Consider the following 20,988-nt stretch of genomic DNA (forward strand, 5'->3'; position numbering starts at 1 on the left):
CTGAAACACCACCCCCTGCACGACCCCCTACATTGCCCGAACACCACGGCACTGCCCTATACCATGAAACACCATCCCCTGCACGACACCCTACACATCCGGAACACCACTGCACTGCCCTAAACCCTGAAACACCACCCCTGCACAACGCCCTACACTGGTCAAAAACCACTGCACTGCCTTAAACCCTAAAACACCACCCTCAGCACGACACTTACACTTCCTGAACACCAATGCACTGCCCTAAACCCTGAAACACCACCTCGCACGACTCTCTACACTGCCCGAACACCACTGCTCTGCCCTAAACCCTAAGACATCAGACCCAGCACGACTCCCTAAACTGCCAGAACACCACTGCTCTGCCCTAAACCCTGAAACACCACCCCCAGCAAGACCCCCTACACTGCCCAAACACCACTGCACTGCCCTAAACCCTGAAACACCAGCCCCAGCATGACCACCTACACTGCCCAAACACCACTGCACTGCCCTAAACCCTGAAACACCACCCCTGCATGACTCTCTACACTGCCCGAACAGTACTGCTCTGCCCTAAACCCTAAAACACCACCCGCACATCCTCCTACACTGCCCGAACACCACTGCTCTGACCTAAACCCTGAAACACCACCCCTGCACAACCCCCTACACCGCCTAAACACCACTGCACTGCCCTAAACCCTGAAACACCACTGTTAGAAATGAGGGGGCTCTGGTTGGCACAGGAATACACTTGTGACAAGCAGGGACTCTCAATTCTAAGTCAGGATAAGGGGATCACCATGCTCACCCTTTAGGTAGTGTGGCGCAAGCAGTCAAGACTATTCTCAGGGCGCTATAGGTTAAGCATTTGTGAATACATACAGTAATGCAATGACACACCACAAATGGACACCAGTCAAGGTTATATCAAAAATAGGTTTCTTTATATAAGGCTTAGCACAAGACCAGAATAACGATTAAAATGACCACAGTATTATTTTAAAGTTCAATGTTCTTGTAGAAAGGCTTAAAATGCAAAAATAGGCTTCTTTTAGTCAATTCTGCTTCTTTTCAGGCTTTGTACGGTTCGTACCTGGGTGTACGACTCGTAAGCATTAAAAACAAAGAAAGTACGAGTCAAACAATCGGTGCGGACTCAGGGCTCCGTGACGCACACACTGCGGTGCGAACTGAACAAATACCTCTAGTTCGTGGGGTCCGTGACGGACAGTGCGGGACAAGTTGATGGGTCTGGGTCGTAGCTCGGCAGCGTATTCGGTCTGATCCGGTCGCGGCGTCGGTATGCGGCGTTGGTACGGGACCTTCAGGGATACGGTGCGTACGGCCTGGATCAGCTTGCAGAGTCCGTGGCGTCGGCGTTCGGGCCGTACCTTCGGTGCGGATCAGCGGCGACACTTCTCGGCGCCGTACAGCGTACGGGGATGATCAGCGTACTGCTGCTTCTCGGCTCTGAGTACGGCACGGTGCAGTACGTTAGCAGCGTACGGACCGTACCTGCGGGACGATGGAGCTTGGGTCCGGCGTACAGCATTCGGCAGCCAGTGATGTACGTCTCGAATCGGCGGGGAAGGTTAGGTGCGATGCAGCCGGGAGGGATACGGTGCGAACTCATGCTTTTGGATCAGCGTAGACGCACGGTGCCGGGCGGCAAAGACACGGCTTCGCTGCGGATGTAGTACGAGGCGTACTGGGGCCAAATCCAGCGGGAAACAAGCACAGATCGTCCAGGCAACTCTATTTTGGAAGGCAGATGAGTCCAATGGTCCTGGGACTCAGTTCAGGGGGCAAGCTATTCTTCCAAGCCCTTGGAGATAGTTGAAAAACAAAGTGCAAAGTCTCTTTCAGTCTTTTCCTCTCCTTTCTCAGCAAGGCACCAACTGCAGGCCAATTCCCCCAGGTCAGGGAAAGTTACTCCTCCTTCAGCTTCTTCCAGGTCCTTCTGGTCAGGCAGAGTTCCTTCGTGGTTCAATCAGGATCTGATTTTTAGGAGCAGGGCTCCTACATTTATACCAAGTTTCTTTTGTCTTTACAGGCCAGGGGGGCCTTTGCATAATCCCAGTCCAGTTCTTTTCAGTGAGGAGCCCTTTGTTGTTGGGACTCTGGCTTCTTCTTTCAGCAGGCAGGGCAGAGACATCAGACGCTCCCCAGGGGGTGGAGCCAGCATTGTGGGGGCAGAGCACTGTCCTATTCAGAGTCAAGGTGCACTCCTCCCACCCATCCTGGTGTAATCTTTCTATTCACCACCTGGCAGCCCCAGCCTGTCTCCTGGAACTTCCCAACCCTGTCACTCAAGCTACACACAAAGAAGATAGCCCTCCCCTCCAGAGGCGGACTGAAATGGTTAAGCAAGCAAATGCTAACTTTCTAAAAGTAGCATTTGCAAACACAGGATATTAAAATAAACTTTACTAAAAGATGTATTTTATTATTCTGAGTTCAGGCATACTAAACACAAATTTCTACCATGCTTCCTGAGCCTGCTATGATTATAGAGTGTTATAATCTAGCAGCCCATTCTGGCCTACGGAGAGCAGGTAGCCTTACAATAGTGAAAAATCAAAAATGGCTGTAATTCACTATTAGGACATGCCACACACCTCAGGGCATGTCCTACCTTATCCTGACAATGCACCCTGCCCTAGGGCCTACCATAGGGGTGACTAATATGAAGGTAAGGGAAGGTTTAGGGACTGGCAAGTGGGGACACTTGCCCAGTCAGCATGACAGTACCAGACTGCATGCAGGTTCTGCAATGGAAGACCTTAGACACATTTTACCCGGCTGCTTCTGTGGGTGGCACAACCAGTGCTGCAAGCCCACTAGGAGCATTTGGATATACAAGCCCTTGGCACCCCTGGTGCACTCTACTAGGGACTGATAGTAAACCAAATAAGCCAAACATGGAAGTCAATTCACATAATACATTTTACCATAGGGAGCACTGGATGGCAGTGTCACAGGGCCCTGAGCAGCTAACAACAGGACAAAAATACATCGAGGCACAGACAAAAATGGAAGGGTGACCCACGCCAACGGTGCCAGGTCTAACACGTGTCCCCTCCAGCTGAAATGTGGGGAGAACTACCCTACCCCAGGGAGTTCTTCATCACTAAGGTGGAAAAATCTGGAAAGACCATCAGCGTTGGCATGGTCTGTACCGGGGCGATGTTCCACCGTGAAATCCATCCCCTGTAGGGAAATGGACCACCTCAACAACTTAGGATTCTCACCCCTCATCTGCATCAACCATCTGAGGGGCCTGTGGTCTGTTTGAACCCGGAAGTGAGACCCAAACAAGTAGGGTCTTAGCTTCTTCAATGCCCAGACCACAGCAAATGCTTCTCGCTCAATCACACTCCACTTTTGTTCCCGGGGAAGTAACCTCCTACTTATGAAGGCTACAGGTTGGTCCCAGCCCTCCTAAGTCATCTGTGAGAGAACAGCCCCTACACCATGCTCTGATGCATCTGTCTGCACAAGGAATTCTTTGGAGAAGTCAGGAGCCAAGAGCACGGGCGCCGTGCACATGGCAGTTTTCAGGGTGTCAAAGGCCTTCTGACAGGCGTCAGTCCATATCACTTTCCTGGGCTGCTTCTTTGAAGTCAGCTCTGTCAAGGGGCAACGATGCTTCCATACCCCTTGACAAACCTCCTGTAGTACCCTGTGAGTCCTAAGAAGGCCCTCACTTCCGTCTGGGTCTTTGGGGGCTCCCAAGCCAGGATGGTTTCGATCTTGGGTTGTAGGGGCGCCACCTGGTCGCTCCCTACTTGGTGTCCCAAGTTCACCACTGATCCCTGCCCGATCTGACACTTGCTTGCCTTGATCGTGAGGCCTGCCTTGCGCAGTGCCATCAACACTTCCCAGAGATGTTGCAGGTGGTCTTCCCATGTGCCACTGAACACCGCAATGTCATCCAGGTATGCGGCGCTGAACTCGGTCAGCCCAGCCAACACCTGGTTGACCAACCTCTGGAAGGTAGCAGGGGCATTCTTCATCCCAAATGGCACAACCCGGAACTGGAAATGCCCATCTGGTGTGGAGAATGCGGACCTCTCCTTGGCCCCATCAGTCAAGGCGATGTGCCAGTACCCAGACGTTAGGTCAAACGTGCTGAGGTACCGTGCAGCCCCTAACCGATCGATGAGCTCATCAGCTCTGGGGATGGGGTGCGCGTCAGTCTTCGTGACTGAGTTGAGTCCTCTGTAGTCCACACAGAACCGGAGTTCGGGTGTGGCACCCGGCGAGGCAGCCTTTGGGACCAAGACCACTGGGCTGGTCCAAGGACTGCTGGAAGACTCAACCACCCCTAGAGCAAGCATTTTTGAGACCTCCTCTTTGATGCAGGCTCTGACCCTGTCAGTTACCCTGTAAGCTTTGTGCTTCACAGGTAAGCTGTCTCCTGTATCCACATCATGGACGCACCAATTTGTGATACCAGGAACCAGGGAGAACAGGTCAGGAAATTGCCCCAGCAGCTGGCGGCAGCTATCCTGTTGCTCAGGGGTCAGGGTGGGTGAGAGGTTAACTCCATCCACTGACCCGTCTTGCTCGGAGGCTACCAAGAGGTCAGGAAGAGGCTCAGACTCCTCCTCCGTCCCATCATCGGTGGCCAAGAGCATGCCCACTTCGGACCTCTCCAAGTGGGGCTTCAGTCGATTGACATGTAGGACCCTTAAGGAGTTCCTAGGAGACTGCAAGTCCACCAAGTAGGTGAAAGAACTCTTGCGCTCCACAATCTCAAAGGGTCCTGTCCACTTGTCCTGGAGTGCACAAGGCTCCACAGGGGCCAGGACACATACCTTCTGGCCAGGTTGAAGCTCAACCAGAGTGGCATTCTGATCGTACCACCGCTTCATTTCCTCCTGGCTGGCTTCCAGATTTGCCTCAGCAAGTTGTCTGAAACGCCTAGTCTGGTTCCGGAAGGCCAGCATGTAACTGTATACATTCTGGGGAGGTTTCCTGGGAGATTGCTCCCAGCCTTCCTTGACCAGACTAAGAGGTCCTTGTACTGGGTGGCCATACATGAGCTCAAAGGGACTGAACCCCAGAGACTTCTGTGGCACCTCACGGTACGCAAAGAGAAGGCATGGTAAGAGGATGTCCCACTTATGCCTCATAGGCTCCTCAAGGCCCATAATAATGCCCTTTAGGGTTCGGTTGAATCTTTCAACCAACCTGTTTCCTTGGGGATGGTAAGGAGTGGTGAGCTTGTATGTCACACCACACTCTTGCCAAAGGGACTTCATATATTTCGATATGAAGTTGGTCCCCCTGTCAGACACCACCTCTAGAGGGAATCCCACTCGTGAGAAAATTCCCATCAGTGCCCGTCCTACCACGGGGGCCGTCACTGTCCTCAGAGGGATGGCTTCAGGGTACAGGGTGGCATGGTCCACCAAGACCAGGATAAACCTGTTGCCCATGGCTGTCTTGGGGTCCAGTGGCCCCACAATGTCAATCCCCACTCGCTGGAATGGGGTACTGACCACAGGGAAAGGTTGGAGTGGAGCTCTCAGCTTCCTTCCACTCTTACCACTTGCCTGGCAAGTCTGGCAGGTCCTACAGTGAGTGTCAGAACTCCTGCGCATTTGAGGCCAATAGAAGTGGGTGACAAGCCTTTCAAAGTTCTTGTCCTGACCCAAATGCCCCGCTAACGGAACGTCGTGAGCCAGCCCCAGTAGGAAGGCTCTGAACTTCTGGGGTACCACCAGCGCACGGGCTGACCCAGGTTCAGCAACCTTAGGCTCGGAGTATAGGAGGTCGTTCTCCCAGTAGATCAAGTGAGTACCGGACTGATCACCATTGGCCTGGGCTGCAGCCTGCTGCCGCATACCCACTAGAGAGGGGCACTCCTTCTGCTCCCTGCAGAACTCCTCCCTGGTGGGGCCTCCTTCTTGCTGCCAGTGGGTCAGCTCAGGCAGGTCCCCCAGTTCGGCTATCTTTTCCCCAGTAGGCTCCAGGGCATCCCCCTCAAGGTCTGCTTCCTCCTGGGCCGTGGGAACTTCAGGAGCCGGTTTCCCGTGCCTCCTGCGCCCTCTCTCTAAGGCCGGTTCCTGGGCCTCTCCTTCAGGCTCCAGGGTCCCTTCAACACCCCTACTGGCTGCCATTGACCGGGTGGTCACGCACGCCCAATCAGGCAATCCCACCATCCGCAGGTGGGTTGTCTTCTCCACCTTTTCCCAAGGGGAGCTCTCCAAATCATTTCCTAGGAGACAATCAACAGGCATGGCAGTTCTCACAGCGACTTGCAGAGTACCAGAGACCCCCCCCCACTCAAAGGGAACTTGAGCCATTGGACACTGACTCTCTGTGTTGTCAGCGTTGACAACACGGCAGAATGCGTGTGGGACCACCTGCTCTTGAGACACCAGGTGTTGCTTGACAGCAGTCACACTGGCTCCTGTATCTCTAAGAGCCCCCACCCTTCGGCCATTTATGGTCACCCACTGCCCATACTTTGAGTATTGGGGGAAGTTGGGCCTCAGGGACCATCTCACTGTCTCCTAATGAGACTAGGGTCATCTGTATGGGAACCCCCTCCCTTTGGACATCTACCTCCCTTCCCAAGGCTACACTAGCTACCTGCTTGGGGGGTGGAGCACCAGAGGGTGCTGGTTTACCATACATGGGGCACTTGGGATCCATGGAATAGTGCCCCAGGTTGTTACATTTGTAACATCTGGGGGGCCCTCTTTGAACAGGGTTACCTGTCGGGGCCCCGATCTGCTTCAGGGTGGGGGTGGCTGAGAACCTTTCCCTTGGTTCCCTTGGGAATTACTTTGGGGTCCTCTGTAGAACTCCCTCTGTTTACCCCTGTCCCCCCCACTCTTCTGCTGGGGACCCTGACCACCTTTGGCGGGGCCTCCCACGTGACCCTTGTGGACCCTGGTGCTGATCCAGCGGTCAGCCTCCTCTGCAAGCTTCCTAGGGTTAGTCAGCTTGCTATCGATCAGGTGCTGGCATAGCTCAGGAAAACAATTATCCGACAAGTGCTCCCATGCAATTAAATCAAACAGCCCTTGGTAATCATTCACTTTGCTACCCTTTACCCAACCATCTATCGCTCTGGAAAAAAAAGTCACATATTCTACATAAGTGGTACCAGGTTTCTTGGTGCAATCCCTAAATCTCTGCCTGTACAACTCAGGAGTTAACCCGTACCTTGTCATCAGAGCTTCCTTCATGTGTGGATAGGATGTGTGGACATCAGGGGGGAGATCCAGCAGTGTGTCCCGCCCCTCACTCAGGAACCTTCCCCACAACCCCGCTCCCCAATCTTTCTCAGGGACCCGGTGGGAGGACATGGCTACTTCATAGGCCCTGAACCACTGCCCAATATCATCCTGCTTATAATACTCTTTCACTACATCTTTAGGAATATGCACCCTTGACTCTGTTGAATTGCTGCCACCAGAGGGAGAGTGGTCTAAACTCTTGGCCTTGATATCCAACTCCCTCATTTTTACCTCGTGCTCCATGGCCAGCCTTTGTCTTTCCATTTCCATTTGAAGTTTGGCCATCTCCACTTCATGTGCTCTTGCAGAAATCCTGTCGGCCATCTCCTCTGGTGACAGACCTCTGCCAGGCTCAGAAACACCTTCTGGGGGTATCATCTCCCGTGCATTCTCTGGGAATTTTGATTCGTGCCAGGCCCTCAGCGCCTTTATATACTGATCCTTGTTTGTTAATCCAGCTTGTTTGATTCTGTACTTGGAGAGATATCCTTTCAAGACTTAATTTGTGCACTTCCTCAGTGCCTCCTGTTCCCAATCTATGTCATCAACTCCAAAGAATATAGAGGACGCTCCGCCTCCATTGACTGAGCTAGGCATGGCTTCTTAAAGTGGAGGTTCTTCAGCAAAACAAAAATCAATACTGTGTGGCTGCGTTATCGGTCTGAACTCACTACGTGGCGTTCACTCAATCACTGTACATGAATCACAAATGCAAATTCAAGATCCTCACCGCTGACCACCAATGTTAGAAATGAGGGGGCTCTGGTTGGCACAGGTATACACTTGTGACAAGCAGGGACTCTCAATTCTAAGTCAGGATAAGGGGATCACCTTTTCAAATAACCCCTGCTCACCCTTTAGGTAGTGTGGCGCAAGCAGTCAAGACTATTCTCAGGGCGCTATAGGATAAGCATTTGTGAATACATACAGTAATGCAATGACACACCACAAATGGACACCAGTCAAGGTTATATCAAAAATAGGTTTCTTTATATAAGGCTTAGCACAAGACCAGAATAACGATTAAAATGACCACAGTATTATTTTAAAGTTCAATGTTCTTGTAGAAAGGCTTAAAATGCAAAAATAGGCTTCTTTTAGTCAATTCTGCTTCTTTTCACGCTTTGTACGGTCCGTACCTGGGTGTACGACTCGTACGCATTAAAAACAAAGAAAGTACGAGTCCAACAATCGGTGCGGACTCCGGGGTCCGTGACGCACACACTGCGGTGCGAACTGAACAAAGTACCTCTAGTTCGTGGGGTCCGCGACAGACAGTGCGGGACAAGTTGATGGGTCCGGGTCCGGGTCGTAGCTCGGCAGCGTATTCGGTCTGGTCCGGTCGCGGCATCGGTCCGCGGCGTTGGTACGGGACCTTCAGGGATACGGTGCGTACGGCCTGGATCAGCTTGCAGAGTCCGTGGTGTCGGCGTTCGGGCCGTACCTTCGGTGCGGATCAGCGCCGTACAGCGTACGGGGATGATCAGCGTACTGTGGCTTCTCGGCTCTGAGTACGGCACGGTGCAGTACGTTAGCAGCGTACGGACCGTACCTGCGGGACGATGGAGCTTGGGTCCGGCGTACAGGGTTCGGCAGCCAGTGATGTATGTCTCGAATCGGCGGGGAAGGTTAGGTGCGATGCAGCCGGGAGGGATAAGGTGCGAACTCACGCTTTTGGATCAGCGTAGACGCACGGTGCCGGGCGGCAAAGACACGGCTTCGCTGCGGATGTAGTACGAGGCGTACTGGGGCCAAATCCAGCGGGAAACAAGCACAGATCGTCCAGGCAACTCTATTTTGGAAGGCAGATGAGTCCAATGGTCCTGGGACTCAGTTCAGGGGGCAAGCTCTTCTTCCAAGCCCTTGGAGATAGTTGAAAAACAAAGTGCAAAGTCTCTTTCAGTCTTTTCCTCTCCTTTCTCAGCAAGGCACCAACTGCAGGCCAATTCCCCCAGGTCAGGGAAAGTTACTCCTCCTTCAGCTTCTTCCAGGTCCTTCTGGTCAGGCAGAGTTCCTTCGTGGTTCAATCAGGATCTGATTTTTAGGAGCAGGGCTCCTACATTTATACCAAGTTTCTTTTGTCTTTACAGGCCAGGGGGGCCTTTGCATAATCCCAGTCCAGTTCTTTTCAGTGAGGAGCCCTTTGTTGTTGGGACTCTGGCTTCTTCTTTCAGCAGGCAGGGCAGAGACATCAGACGCTCCCCAGGGGGTGGAGCCAGCATTGTGGGGGCAGAGCACTGTCCTATTCAGAGTCAAGGTGCACTCCTCCCACCCATCCTGGTGTAATCTTTCTATTCACCACCTGGCAGCCCCAGCCTGTCTCCTGGAACTTCCCAACCCTGTCACTCAAGCTACACACAAAGAAGATAGCCCTCCCCTCCAGAGGCGGACTGAAATGGTTAAGCAAGCAAATGCTAACTTTCTAAAAGTAGCATTTGCAAACACAGGATATTAAAATAAACTTTACTAAAAGATGTATTTTATTATTCTGAGTTCAGGCATACTAAACACAAATTTCTACCATGCTTCCTGAGCCTGCTATGATTATAGAGTGTTATAATCTAGCAGCCCATTCTGGCCTACGGAGAGCAGGTAGCCTTACAATAGTGAAAAATCAAAAATGGCTGTAATTCACTATTAGGACATGCCACACACCTCAGGGCATGTCCTACCTTATCCTGACAATGCACCCTGCCCTAGGGCCTACCATAGGGGTGACTAATATGAAGGTAAGGGAAGGTTTAGGGACTGGCAAGTGGGGACACTTGCCCAGTCAGCATGACAGTACCAGACTGCATGCAGGTTCTGCAATGGAAGACCTTAGACACATTTTACCCGGCTGCTTCTGTGGGTGGCACAACCAGTGCTGCAAGCCCACTAGGAGCATTTGGATATACAAGCCCTTGGCACCCCTGGTGCACTCTACTAGGGACTGATAGTAAACCAAATAAGCCAAACATGGAAGTCAATTCACATAATACATTTTACCATAGGGAGCACTGGATGGCAGTGTCACAGGGCCCTGAGCAGCTAACAACAGGACAAAAATACATCGAGGCACAGACAAAAATGGAAGGGTGACCCACGCCAACGGTGCCAGGTCTAACACGTGTCCCCTCCAGCTGAAATGTGGGGAGAACTACCCTACCCCAGGGAGTTCTTCATCACTAAGGTGGAAAAATCTGGAAAGACCATCAGCGTTGGCATGGTCTGTACCGGGGCGATGTTCCACCGTGAAATCCATCCCCTGTAGGGAAATGGACCACCTCAACAACTTAGGATTCTCACCCCTCATCTGCATCAACCATCTGAGGGGCCTGTGGTCTGTTTGAACCCGGAAGTGAGACCCAAACAAGTAGGGTCTTAGCTTCTTCAATGCCCAGACCACAGCAAATGCTTCTCGCTCAATCACACTCCACTTTTGTTCCCGGGGAAGTAACCTCCTACTTATGAAGGCTACAGGTTGGTCCCAGCCCTCCTAAGTCATCTGTGAGAGAACAGCCCCTACACCATGCTCTGATGCATCTGTCTGCACAAGGAATTCTTTGGAGAAGTCAGGAGCCAAGAGCACGGGCGCCGTGCACATGGCAGTTTTCAGGGTGTCAAAGGCCTTCTGACAGGCGTCAGTCCATATCACTTTCCTGGGCTGCTTCTTTGAAGTCAGCTCTGTCAAGGGGCAACGATGCTTCCATACCCCTTGACAAACCTCCTGTAGTACCCTGTGAGTCCTAAGAAGGCCCTCACTTCCGTCTGGGTCTTTGGGGGCTCCCAAGCCAGGATGGTTTCGATCTTGGGTTGTAGGGGCGCCACCTGGTCGCTCCCTACTTGGTGTCCCAAGTTCACCACTGATCCCTGCCCGATCTGACACTTGCTTGCCTTGATCGTGAGGCCTGCCTTGCGCAGTGCCATCAACACTTCCCAGAGATGTTGCAGGTGGTCTTCCCATGTGCCACTGAACACCGCAATGTCATCCAGGTATGCGGCGCTGAACTCGGTCAGCCCAGCCAACACCTGGTTGACCAACCTCTGGAAGGTAGCAGGGGCATTCTTCATCCCAAATGGCACAACCCGGAACTGGAAATGCCCATCTGGTGTGGAGAATGCGGACCTCTCCTTGGCCCCATCAGTCAAGGCGATGTGCCAGTACCCAGACGTTAGGTCAAACGTGCTGAGGTACCGTGCAGCCCCTAACCGATCGATGAGCTCATCAGCTCTGGGGATGGGGTGCGCGTCAGTCTTCGTGACTGAGTTGAGTCCTCTGTAGTCCACACAGAACCGGAGTTCGGGTGTGGCACCCGGCGAGGCAGCCTTTGGGACCAAGACCACTGGGCTGGTCCAAGGACTGCTGGAAGACTCAACCACCCCTAGAGCAAGCATTTTTGAGACCTCCTCTTTGATGCAGGCTCTGACCCTGTCAGTTACCCTGTAAGCTTTGTGCTTCACAGGTAAGCTGTCTCCTGTATCCACATCATGGACGCACCAATTTGTGATACCAGGAACCAGGGAGAACAGGTCAGGAAATTGCCCCAGCAGCTGGCGGCAGCTATCCTGTTGCTCAGGGGTCAGGGTGGGTGAGAGGTTAACTCCATCCACTGACCCGTCTTGCTCGGAGGCTACCAAGAGGTCAGGAAGAGGCTCAGACTCCTCCTCCGTCCCATCATCGGTGGCCAAGAGCATGCCCACTTCGGACCTCTCCAAGTGGGGCTTCAGTCGATTGACATGTAGGACCCTTAAGGAGTTCCTAGGAGACTGCAAGTCCACCAAGTAGGTGAAAGAACTCTTGCGCTCCACAATCTCAAAGGGTCCTGTCCACTTGTCCTGGAGTGCACAAGGCTCCACAGGGGCCAGGACACATACCTTCTGGCCAGGTTGAAGCTCAACCAGAGTGGCATTCTGATCGTACCACCGCTTCATTTCCTCCTGGCTGGCTTCCAGATTTGCCTCAGCAAGTTGTCTGAAACGCCTAGTCTGGTTCCGGAAGGCCAGCATGTAACTGTATACATTCTGGGGAGGTTTCCTGGGAGATTGCTCCCAGCCTTCCTTGACCAGACTAAGAGGTCCTTGTACTGGGTGGCCATACATGAGCTCAAAGGGACTGAACCCCAGAGACTTCTGTGGCACCTCACGGTACGCAAAGAGAAGGCATGGTAAGAGGATGTCCCACTTATGCCTCATAGGCTCCTCAAGGCCCATAATAATGCCCTTTAGGGTTCGGTTGAATCTTTCAACCAACCTGTTTCCTTGGGGATGGTAAGGAGTGGTGAGCTTGTATGTCACACCACACTCTTGCCAAAGGGACTTCATATATTTCGATATGAAGTTGGTCCCCCTGTCAGACACCACCTCTAGAGGGAATCCCACTCGTGAGAAAATTCCCATCAGTGCCCGTCCTACCACGGGGGCCGTCACTGTCCTCAGAGGGATGGCTTCAGGGTACAGGGTGGCATGGTCCACCAAGACCAGGATAAACCTGTTGCCCATGGCTGTCTTGGGGTCCAGTGGCCCCACAATGTCAATCCCCACTCGCTGGAATGGGGTACTGACCACAGGGAAAGGTTGGAGTGGAGCTCTCAGCTTCCTTCCACTCTTACCACTTGCCTGGCAAGTCTGGCAGGTCCTACAGTGAGTGTCAGAACTCCTGCGCATTTGAGGCCAATAGAAGTGGGTGACAAGCCTTTCAAAGTTCTTGTCCTGACCCAAATGCCCCGCTAACGGAACGTCGTGAGCCAGCCCCAGTAGGAAGGCTCTGAACTTCTGGGGTACCACCAGCGCACGGGCTGACCCAGGTTCAGCAACCTTAGGCTCGGAGTATAGGAGGTCGTTCTCCCAGTAGATCAAGTGAGTACCGGACTGATCACCATTGGCCTGGGCTGCAGCCTGCTGCCGCATACCCACTAGAGAGGGGCACTCCTTCTGCTCCCTGCAGAACTCCTCCCTGGTGGGGCCTCCTTCTTGCTGCCAGTGGGTCAGCTCAGGCAGGTCCCCCAGTTCGGCTATCTTTTCCCCAGTAGGCTCCAGGGCATCCCCCTCAAGGTCTGCTTCCTCCTGGGCCGTGGGAACTTCAGGAGCCGGTTTCCCGTGCCTCCTGCGCCCTCTCTCTAAGGCCGGTTCCTGGGCCTCTCCTTCAGGCTCCAGGGTCCCTTCAACACCCCTACTGGCTGCCATTGACCGGGTGGTCACGCACGCCCAATCAGGCAATCCCACCATCCGCAGGTGGGTTGTCTTCTCCACCTTTTCCCAAGGGGAGCTCTCCAAATCATTTCCTAGGAGACAATCAACAGGCATGGCAGTTCTCACAGCGACTTGCAGAGTACCAGAGACCCCCCCCCACTCAAAGGGAACTTGAGCCATTGGACACTGACTCTCTGTGTTGTCAGCGTTGACAACACGGCAGAATGCGTGTGGGACCACCTGCTCTTGAGACACCAGGTGTTGCTTGACAGCAGTCACACTGGCTCCTGTATCTCTAAGAGCCCCCACCCTTCGGCCATTTATGGTCACCCACTGCCCATACTTTGAGTATTGGGGGAAGTTGGGCCTCAGGGACCATCTCACTGTCTCCTAATGAGACTAGGGTCATCTGTATGGGAACCCCCTCCCTTTGGACATCTACCTCCCTTCCCAAGGCTACACTAGCTACCTGCTTGGGGGGTGGAGCACCAGAGGGTGCTGGTTTACCATACATGGGGCACTTGGGATCCATGGAATAGTGCCCCAGGTTGTTACATTTGTAACATCTGGGGGGCCCTCTTTGAACAGGGTTACCTGTCGGGGCCCCGATCTGCTTCGGGGTGGGGGTGGCTGAGAACCTTTCCCTTGGTTCCCTTGGGAATTACTTTGGGGTCCTCTGTAGAACTCCCTCTGTTTACCCCTGTCCCCCCCACTCTTCTGCTGGGGACCCTGACCACCTTTGGCGGGGCCTCCCACGTGACCCTTGTGGACCCTGGTGCTGATCCAGCGGTCAGCCTCCTCTGCAAGCTTCCTAGGGTTAGTCAGCTTGCTATCGATCAGGTGCTGGCATAGCTCAGGAAAACAATTATCCGACAAGTGCTCCCATGCAATTAAATCAAACAGCCCTTGGTAATCATTCACTTTGCTACCCTTTACCCAACCATCTATCGCTCTGGAAAAAAAAGTCACATATTCTACATAAGTGGTACCAGGTTTCTTGGTGCAATCCCTAAATCTCTGCCTGTACAACTCAGGAGTTAACCCGTACCTTGTCATCAGAGCTTCCTTCATGTGTGGATAGGATGTGTGGACATCAGGGGGGAGATCCAGCAGTGTGTCCCGCCCCTCACTCAGGAACCTTCCCCACAACCCCGCTCCCCAATCTTTCTCAGGGACCCGGTGGGAGGACATGGCTACTTCATAGGCCCTGAACCACTGCCCAATATCATCCTGCTTATAATACTCTTTCACTACATCTTTAGGAATATGCACCCTTGACTCTGTTGAATTGCTGCCACCAGAGGGAGAGTGGTCTAAACTCTTGGCCTTGATATCCAACTCCCTCATTTTTACCTCGTGCTCCATGGCCAGCCTTTGTCTTTCCATTTCCATTTGAAGTTTGGCCATCTCCACTTCATGTGCTCTTGCAGAAATCCTGTCGGCCATCTCCTCTGGTGACAGACCTCTGCCAGGCTCAGAAACACCTTCTGGGGGTATCATCTCCCGTGCATTCTCTGGGAATTTTGATTCGTGCCAGGCCCTCAGCGCCTTTATATACTGATCCTTGTTTGTTAATCCAGCTTGTTTGATTCTGTACTTGGAGAGATATCCTTTCAAGACTTAATTTGTGCACTTCCTCAGTGCCTCCTGTTCCCAATCTATGTCATCAACTCCAAAGAATATAGAGGACGCTCCGCCTCCATTGACTGAGCTAGGCATGGCTTCTTAAAGTGGAGGTTCTTCAGCAAAACAAAAATCAATACTGTGTGGCTGCGTTATCGGTCTGAACTCACTACGTGGCGTTCACTCAATCACTGTACATGAATCACAAATGCAAATTCAAGATCCTCACCGCTGACCACCAATGTTAGAAATGAGGGGGCTCTGGTTGGCACAGGTATACACTTGTGACAAGCAGGGACTCTCAATTCTAAGTCAGGATAAGGGGATCACCTTTTCAAATAACCCCTGCTCACCCTTTAGGTAGTGTGGCGCAAGCAGTCAAGACTATTCTCAGGGCGCTATAGGATAAGCATTTGTGAATACATACAGTAATGCAATGACACACCACAAATGGACACCAGTCAAGGTTATATCAAAAATAGGTTTCTTTATATAAGGCTTAGCACAAGACCAGAATAACGATTAAAATGACCACAGTATTATTTTAAAGTTCAATGTTCTTGTAGAAAGGCTTAAAATGCAAAAATAGGCTTCTTTTAGTCAATTCTGCTTCTTTTCAGGCTTTGTACGGTCCGTACCTGGGTGTACGACTCGTACGCATTAAAAACAAAGAAAGTACGAGTCCAACAATCGGTGCGGACTCCGGGGTCCGTGACGCACACACTGCGGTGCGAACTGAACAAAGTACCTCTAGTTCGTGGGGTCCGCGACAGACAGTGCGGGACAAGTTGATGGGTCCGGGTCCGGGTCGTAGCTCGGCAGCGTATTCGGTCTGGTCCGGTCGCGGCATCGGTCCGCGGCGTTGGTACGGGACCTTCAGGGATACGGTGCGTACGGCCTGGATCAGCTTGCAGAGTCCGTGGTGTCGGCGTTCGGGCCGTACCTTCGGTGCGGATCAGCGCCGTACAGCGTACGGGGATGATCAGCGTACTGTGGCTTCTCGGCTCTGAGTACGGCACGGTGCAGTACGTTAGCAGCGTACGGACCGTACCTGCGGGACGATGGAGCTTGGGTCCGGCGTACAGGGTTCGGCAGCCAGTGATGTATGTCTCGAATCGGCGGGGAAGGTTAGGTGCGATGCAGCCGGGAGGGATATGGTGCGAACTCACGCTTTTGGATCAGCGTAGACGCACGGTGCCGGGCGGCAAAGACACGGCTTCGCTGCGGATGTAGTACGAGGCGTACTGGGGCCAAATCCAGCGGGAAACAAGCACAGATCGTCCAGGCAACTCTATTTTGGAAGGCAGATGAGTCCAATGGTCCTGGGACTCAGTTCAGGGGGCAAGCTCTTCTTCCAAGCCCTTGGAGATAGTTGAAAAACAAAGTGCAAAGTCTCTTTCAGTCTTTTCCTCTCCTTTCTCAGCAAGGCACCAACTGCAGGCCAATTCCCCCAGGTCAGGGAAAGTTACTCCTCCTTCAGCTTCTTCCAGGTCCTTCTGGTCAGGCAGAGTTCCTTCGTGGTTCAATCAGGATCTGATTTTTAGGAGCAGGGCTCCTACATTTATACCAAGTTTCTTTTGTCTTTACAGGCCAGGGGGGCCTTTGCATAATCCCAGTCCAGTTCTTTTCAGTGAGGAGCCCTTTGTTGTTGGGACTCTGGCTTCTTCTTTCAGCAGGCAGGGCAGAGACGTCAGACGCTCCCCAGGGGGTGGAGCCAGCATTGTGGGGGCAGAGCACTGTCCTATTCAGAGTCAAGGTGCACTCCTCCCACCCATCCTGGTGTAATCTTCCTATTCACCACCTGGCAGCCCCAACCTGTCTCCTGGAACTTCCCAACCCTGTCACTCAAGCTACACACAAAGAAGATAGCCCTCCCCTCCAGAGGCGGACTGAAATGGTTAAGCAAGCAAATGCTAACTTTCTAATAGTAGCATTTGCAAACACAGGATATTAAAATAAACTTTACTAAAAGATGTATTTTATTATTCTGAGTTCAGGCATACTAAACACGAATTTCTACCATGCTTCCTGAGCCTGCAATGATTATAGAGTGTTATAATCTAGCAGCCCATTCTGGCCTACGGAGAGCAGGTAGCCTTACAATAGTGAAAAACGAAAATGGCTGTAATTCACTATTAGGACATGCCACACACCTCAGGGCATGTCCTACCTTATCCTTACAATGCACCCTGCCCTAGGGCCTACCATAGGGGTGACTAATATGAAGGTAAGGGAAGGTTTAGGGACTGGCAAGTGGGGACACTTGCCCAGTCAGCATGACCGTACCAGACTGCATGCAGGTTCTGCAATGGCAGACCTTAGACACATTTTACCCGGCTGCTTCTGTGGGTGGCACAACCAGTGCTACAAGCCCACTAGCAGCATTTGGATATACAAGCCCTTGGCACCCCTGGTGCACTCTACTAGGGACTGATAGTAAACCAAATAAGCCAAACATGTAAGTCAATTCACATAATACATTTTACCATAGGGAGCACTTGCCCTGTGCACTGGATGGCAGTGTCACAGGGCCCTGAGCAGCTAACACCAGCACAAAAAAACATCGAGGCACAGACAAAAATGGCACTGCCCTATACCCTGAAACACCATCCCCTGCACGACCCCCTACACAGCCGGAACACCACTGCACTGCCCTAAACCCTGAAACACCACCCTTGCACGACCCCCTACACTGCCCAAAACCACTGCACTGTCTTAAACCCTAAAACACCACCCTCAGCACGACACCTACACTTCCTGAACACCACTCCACTGCCCTAAACCCTGAAACACCACCCCATATGACTCTCTGCACTGCCCAAACAGCACTTCTCTGCCGTAAACCATAAAACACCACCCCCGCACATCACCCTACAATACCCGAACATCACTGCTCTGCCCTAAACCCTAAAACACCAGACCCAGCACGAGTCCCTACACTGCCAGAACACCACTGCTCTGCCCTAAACCTAAAACACCACCCCCGCACAACCCCCTACACTGCCAGAACACCACTGCTCTGCCCTAAACCCTGATACACCATCCCTGCACAAACCCCTACACTGACCAAACACCACTGCACTGCCCTAAACCATGAAACACCACCCCCTGCATGACTCCCTAAACTGCCCGAACACCACCGCTCTGCCCCAAACTCTGAAAAACCACACCCAGCATGACCCACTACACTGACCGAACACAATTGCACTGCCCTAAAGCCTGAAACACCATCCCCTACATGACCCCATACACAGCACGAACACCACTGCACTGCCCTAAACCCTGAAACACCACCCCTAGCAAGTCCCCCTACACTGCCCGAACCCCACAGTACTGCCCTAAACCCTAAAACACCATCCCCTACACTGCCCAAAAACAACAGCACTGCCCTAAAACCTAAAACACCACCCTCAGCTCGACCCCTACACTGCCCGAACACCACTGCACTGCCCTAAAACCTGAAACACCACCCCCGCATGACTCTCTACACTGCCCGAACAGCACTGCTCTGCCCTAAACCATAAAACACCACCCCCTCACATCCCCCTACACTCCCCGAACACCACTGCTCTGCCCTAAACCCTAAAACACCAGCCTCAGCATGACTCCCTACACTGCCCGAACACCACTGCTCTGCCCTAAACCCTGAAAAACCAGCCCCAACAAGGCACCCTACACTGCCCGAACACCATTGCACTGCCCTAAACCCTGAAACACCAGCCCCAGCATGACCCACTACACTGCCCGAACACCACTGCACTGCCATAAACACTGAAAGACCACCCCCTGCACGACCCCCTATGTTGCCCGAACACCACTGCACTACCCTAAACCCTGAAACACCATCCCCTCATGACACCCTAAACTGGCTGAACACCACTGCTCTGCCCTAAACTCTGAAACACCACCCCCATCACAACCCCCTACATTCCCTGAACCCCACTGCTCTGCCCTAAACCCTAAAACACCAGCCTCAGCATGACTCCCTAAACTGCCCGAACCCCACTGCTCTGCCCAAAACCATAAAACACCACCCCCCGCACATTCCCCTTCACTCCCCGAACACCACTGCTCTGCCCTAAACTCTAAAGCACCAGCCTTAGCATGACTCCCTACACTGTCTGAACACCACTGCACTGCCCTAAACCCCAAAACAACACGCCCCAGCAAGACCCCCTTCACTGCCCAAACACCACTGCACTGCCCTAAACCCTGAAACACAACCCCTCTGCACGACACCCAACACTGCCTGAACACCACTGCACTGCCCTAATCCCTGAAACACCACCCCCCACCCGACCCCCTAGACTACACAAACACCACTGCACTACCCTAACGCCTGAAACACCACCCCAGCACATCCCACTACACTGCACGAACACCACTGCACTACCCTAAACCCTGAAACACCAACCCCGCACGACCCCCTACACTGCCCGAACACCACTGCACTGCCCTAAACCCTGAAAACCACCTCCAGCAAGACCCCCTACATTGCCAGAACACTACTGCACTGTCCTCAACCCTGAAACACCACCCCAGCAAGACCCCCTACATTGCCCGAACACCACTGCACGGCTCTAAACATTAAAACAACAACCCTAGCAAGTCCCCCTACATTGCCCGAACACCACTACACTGCCCTAAACCCTGAAACACCATCCCCAGCAAGACCCCCTAAACTGCCCGAACACCACTGCACTGCAATAAACCCTGAAACACCACCCCTAGCAAGTCCCCTACACTGCCCGAATACCACTGCACTGTCCTAAACCCTGAAATTCCATCCCCTGCACGACCCCCAACACAGCCCGAACACCACTGCACTATCCTAAACACTGAAACACCACCCCTGTACGACCCCCTACACAGCCCGAAAACCACTGCACTGCCCTAAAGCCTAAAACACCACCCTCAGCAAGAACACTGCACTGGCCGAACACCAGTACACTGCCCTAAAACCTGAAACACCACCACTGCACGACTCTCTACACTGCCCGAACAGCACTGCTCTGCCCTAAACCATATAACACCACCCCCGCACATCCCCCTACACTGCCCGAACACCACTGCTCTGCCCTAAAACCTAAAACACCAGCCTCAGCACGACTCCCTACACTGCCCGAACACCACTGCTCTGCCCTAAACCCTGAAACACGAGCCTCAGCAAGGCCCCCTACACTGCCCAAACACCACTGCACTGCCCTAAACCCTGAAACACCACCCCCTGCATGACCCCCTACATTGCCCGAACACCACTGCACTGCCCTATACTCTGAAACACCATTCCCTGCACGACCCCCTACACAGCCGGAACACCACTGCACTACCCTAAAACCTGAAACACCACCCCTGCACAACCCCCTACACTGCCCGAAAACCACTGCGCTGCCTTAAACCCCAAAACACCACCCTCAGCACGACACCTACACTTCCTGAACACCACTGCACTGCACTAAACCCTGAAACACCACCCCACACGACTCTCTACACTGCCCGAACAGCACTGCTCTGCCCTAAACCATAAAACACTACCCTTGCACATCCCCTATACTGACCAAACACCACTGCTCTGCCTTAAACCCTAAAACATCAGACCCAGCATGACTCCCTACACTGCCAGAACAACACTGCTCTGCCTTAAACCCTGAAACACCAGCTCCAGCAATGCCCCCTGCACTGCCCGAACAACACTGCACTGCCCTAAACCCTAAAACACCAGCCCCAGCATGACCAACTACACTGCCCGAACACCACTCTTCTGCCCTAAACCCTGAAACACCACCCCCTGCATGACTCTCTACACTGCCCGAACAGCACTGCTCTGCCCTAAACCATAAAACACTACCCTCGCACATCCCCCTACACTGCCCGAACAGCACTGTTCTGCCCTAAACCCCAAAAAACACCACCCCCTGCACATCCCCCTACACTGCCCGAACACCACTGCTCT

At 52.9% G+C, this 20,988-nt stretch overlaps 1 protein-coding gene across 1 annotated transcript in view; it reads left to right on the plus strand.

The window, feature by feature from the left end:
* Positions 1–20,988, plus strand: part of LOC146788756 (vomeronasal type-2 receptor 26-like) — a 757,063-nt gene that overhangs the window by 128,554 nt on the left and 607,521 nt on the right. The window lies entirely within an intron of this gene.

Source organism: Triturus cristatus, chromosome 10 (genome assembly GCF_964204655.1).
Source record: "Triturus cristatus chromosome 10, aTriCri1.1, whole genome shotgun sequence".
Taxonomy (NCBI): Eukaryota; Metazoa; Chordata; class Amphibia; order Caudata; family Salamandridae; genus Triturus; species Triturus cristatus.